This window comes from Dioscorea cayenensis, chromosome 1 (assembly GCF_009730915.1).
Source record: "Dioscorea cayenensis subsp. rotundata cultivar TDr96_F1 chromosome 1, TDr96_F1_v2_PseudoChromosome.rev07_lg8_w22 25.fasta, whole genome shotgun sequence".
Taxonomy (NCBI): Eukaryota; Viridiplantae; Streptophyta; class Magnoliopsida; order Dioscoreales; family Dioscoreaceae; genus Dioscorea; species Dioscorea cayenensis.
In genome coordinates this window covers 10,418,987-10,422,473 of record NC_052471.1, presented here as the reverse complement: position 1 = coordinate 10,422,473, position 3,487 = coordinate 10,418,987, and the positions used below count along the sequence as shown (strand labels likewise).

General features: G+C 44.2%; 1 non-coding gene across 1 annotated transcript; it reads left to right on the top strand.

Moving 5' to 3' along the window:
* The first annotated feature begins 2,207 nt into the window (after positions 1–2,207).
* LOC120267076 lies at positions 2,208–2,314 on the top strand. The gene has a single exon (XR_005538395.1). It is a non-coding gene; the product is annotated as a small nucleolar RNA R71 (small nucleolar RNA).
* Positions 2,315–3,487: the final 1,173 nt, after the last annotated feature.

The window sequence follows — 3,487 nt, the reverse complement described above, 5'->3', positions numbered from 1 at the left end:
TCAGAGCCTGCCCTAGTATGCAAGTTTTACCAGCGAAAAACATGGAATAAAGCTCAAACGACATAACTTCGCCAATTCCACATGAAAACACACGATGAATACTCAAAGCCCACAAGAAAATCTCAGCAAAAGCATCCAAAAATCAAGATACCTACACTTAACAAATTATTCATGCAAACAAACTAAACTAGAAGATAAGAAAGCAGTAAACACTTGGGTTGCCTCCCAAGAAGCGCTTGTTTAACGTCACTAAGCTTGACGTACCTTGTCGTACCTCACAGGGGTTCATAGATGAAGGTTGCCCTCTTACCCATGACTTGAAAGCATGATGTGCAAAGTGTCTTGAGGATAGAAAGTTAATTATCAGGATTCGGGCCACCTAGAGATGGTTCATCCAACTCCTTCAGTTTACCGACGTCTCCAATAGCCTCGGAGTGTTTCCGGTGGCGTCTCCTAGCCCTCTTCATTTTTTGGAGCACCTTCTTCAAGATCCCCGTGGTAGATGGTACTTCTTCCTTCGAACCAAGCATCATTACTTCTTCATAATCCTCCTCTTGGTCGAACAAACCCTCGTATGGGTCCAGATTGAACATTTCATGCATGTATTATTCATCAACAATCTCATCAGTAGTGTCTAGGAAGTATAAAGGATCATTGAAATCGAGACAATGCCGCATGGCTTCAGCAAGGCGGTATGTGAGCTTGTCATCTCAAACCCTCAAAGTTAGCTCCCCACCGTCCATGTCAATCAATGCCTTGGAAGTCCGCAAGAATGGTCTCCCAAGTATCAAAGGTGCATCCGCATCCTCATCGACGTCTAGCACTACAAAGTCAACCAGAAAAATGTACTTGTCAACCTTGACAAGCACGTCTTCAATGATGCATCTCGGATGTCGCACTATTCGGTCCGCTAGTTGTAAAGTCATCAGGGTAGGCATAGGCTCGCCCAAGCCTAGCTTTTGAAAGAAGGTGTCTGGCATAACGTTGATAATGGCCCCTGAGTCCGCCAATGCCATTTCCTCACCTAGATTGCCAATATTACACTGAATGATGAAGCTTCCCGAGTCTTTCTTCTTGTTTGGTATGTTCTTTTGCAATACCGCCGAGCATGAAGCGTCTAAAATCACTGAAGCATTTTCCTCCAACTTCCTCTTGTTAGTCAACAAGTGTTTCAAGAACTTCGCATACTTAGGTATTTGGGCCAATGCCTCAACAAAAGGAATATTGATGTGGAGTTGGTTGAACAAACTCAGGAACTTCTTGTACTGTTCATCCCCTTGGTCATTTTTCAATCTAGAGGGATAAGGAATTCTTAGCTTGAAAGGTGGGGGTGCCACCTCTTTCTCTTTCCTTGTTATCTCTTCTACCTCTATAACCTCGGGTTCGTGTTCTTTTGGCTTCTCACTCAGAAGCCTACCTTCAACCTCACGACCACTCCTCAAAGTGATCGCCTTCACGTACTCTCTAGGGTTGGTCTCTGTATTGCTAGGCAAGCTACCATGTGGCCTTTCAAAAAGAGACTTCACAATTTGCCCCACCTGATTTTCAAGGTTATGCAAAGAGGTGGTGTGGTGCGAAGTGTAGCCTCGACTGATTCAAACCTTGTATTTGCAGTTTGCACAAATCTAGTCAAGTGCTTCTCTAAGTTACTCATTTGGGTTTCCAAACCTGAGACTCTGTTGTCCACCTGAGGGGCTTGTTGTTGTTGTTGGAACCCCGAATGCCCCATGGCCTTTTGTGGACCCTGATTACTCCATGAGATATTGGGATGATTCTTCCAACCCGGATTGTCGGTATTGCTATATGGGTTTCCTTGAGGTCTCATGCTATTACCTACAAAATCAACGTTCTCCACCGAAGAAACATCACCGATAGAGATCAAGCAATCGGAGGGAGCATGTCCTCCACCACACCCGGTGCAATTAGTCATGGCCGCCACTCTGTTTAAAGTTAGAAGATCTAATTTCTTACTCAAACTTTCCACTTGAGCCGCCAATGAAGTTACCGCATCTATTTCATGGAGACCGGCCATTTTTTTCTTCTCCCTAGCATTTCATTGGTAGCTGTTTAACCCCATTTCTTCAATTAACTAACGGGCCTCAACGGGGATCTTGCTACATAAGGTACCTCCTGCTGCCGCATCCAAGAGTTGCCTTGTACTCGGGTTTAAACCATTATAAAAGGTCTGAACCATCACACACTCCAGAAATCCGTGTTGCAGGCACTTTCTCAGGAGCTCCTTGAACCTTTCCCATGTCTCGAATAGAGACTCCAATTCCAACTGAACAAAGGATGAGATCTCATTCCTAAGCTTTGCAGATTTTCCGGGAGGGAAATAACGGGCAAGAAAAGCTTCTACCATCTCCTCCCATGTGGTAATCGATGCTCTAGGTAATGAGTGTAGCCACTGCTTCTCTCTCCCTTTTAGGGAAAAGGGGAAGGCTCTCAACTAGATGGCATCATCTGTCACTTCATTTATCTTCTACATATCATACACCTCGAGAAAACTCTCTATATGACTGTTTGGATCCTCATCGGCGAAACCGTTGAACTGTGCGGATTGCTGCAACATGTGCATGAATGCCGGCTTCAGCTCAAAGCTCTGAGCTATAATCGGGGGACACACAATGCTCGATTGTGTCCCCAACACTGAAGGTCTGGCATAATCAGATAATGTCCGCTGTTACTCATTCTGTTCTGCCATGTTTTCAGATCCTTCCACTTCTAAATCAGCTAAATTAGATTATTCTTACACAGGTTCTTTCCCTTTTCTTCTAAGTGTACGTTCAAGCTCAGGATCCCCTTCAATCAATATTGAGGGATTCCCTCGGGTCATAACCTGGGCCTGCACCCAAAAAGAGAGAAAACGTAATCAGAACGATGATAGAATAAGAAGATATGAAATAGAATGTATTGTGAAATAGCTAAGAAAACAAAGTGCAAAGTATCTCAAAACACCTACTCCCCGGCAACGGCGGCAAAAACTTGACAAGGTCCCCTTGCGTATATCCCGCAAGTGCACAGATTTGTCGAAGTAATAATCCCGGATGAGCGGGTATCGAATCCACACGGAGTAGGGAATAAAAACACTTAATCCGCTTCTTAACTATGTGAAAGATCAGTAGTGAAAAGTGTGATACTGATTTTGATGACACTTTGTATTTTCTAGACACTACTGATGATCTTGTTGATGAATACATGCAGGAAATGTTCAACCCGGATCCATATGAAGGTTTGTTCGACCAAGAGGAGAGCAATGAAGAAGTAATGATTCTTGGCTCGACTGAAGAAGTAACATCTACCCCGGGGATAGTGAAGAAGGTGCTCCGAAAAATGAAGAGGGCTACGAGATGCCATCGAAAACACTCCAAGACTGTTGGAGACGTACATGAACCAGGAAAGTTGGATGAACCATTGCTAGACGATCCGAAGCCCGTAATACACCCTCTACCCTTAAGAGACTTTGCTCATCATGCTTTCAAGTCAT